Consider the following 791-nt stretch of genomic DNA (forward strand, 5'->3'; position numbering starts at 1 on the left):
CAGGCAGAGAGTAGTGCGTGATAAGAGTGTCTGGCTGACGTGTGATTGTGAGCAGAGTCTTTCAGCATGTATACGGACAGTTGTATACATTATCTGTATTCTGATGGCTCTATCTATTACTAATCAGCGCCGTGTATACGTTTAATCCGGTTCCAGTCGAAACTATTGTATCTCTGTACATTAGTGACACGGCGAGCCCGCTATGTAGTTACTCGTCTCGGCAGCTTCCACCGGTGTATCGCAAATGATTATAAGGAATCAGTCTAGTCGTCAATACCGATAGTGTGACGTCACATGTCTGGGGTGGGGGACGCTGCGCCCTTCCGGTGGGTCATGGCCTAGGAAGACTCTTCCCACGCAGGGGGGCTTGGACTGTCATTGACTCTTCCGAGTAATATACTTGCCGTACGTTTTTGCGACTGCGAGTGCAACGCTCACCGGTACCGACATGGATGGAGCGCCTCCTAGCTGCCGCTGAGCATCTGCATTCGTACAGAGAGCAACGCGATCGCGTCTGTAGCTCGTACGTGGTACAGCTCGCAGCTCATGTATATGGACAGCGGGAATGTCGCATATTGGACATAACTCTTCATGAAACGCACGTTATAGGGGTGGATTGCACATTGCGAGTGCGAGCAAAGTCCGCCGTTCATCCGCTGGAGTTGCGAGTCGAGCGGTTGGGGTGGGGCACGAACGGGTGCAGGTGGAGTGATTGCCGGTCCACGACTTCGTGCGGCAGAGGCGCTGGCGTTGGGGTGCTGTTGTCGACAGAGGATGCAGGCTTTGTGGGT

This window comes from Schistocerca americana, unplaced genomic scaffold, assembly GCF_021461395.2.
Source record: "Schistocerca americana isolate TAMUIC-IGC-003095 unplaced genomic scaffold, iqSchAmer2.1 HiC_scaffold_248, whole genome shotgun sequence".
Classification (NCBI taxonomy): Eukaryota; Metazoa; Arthropoda; class Insecta; order Orthoptera; family Acrididae; genus Schistocerca; species Schistocerca americana.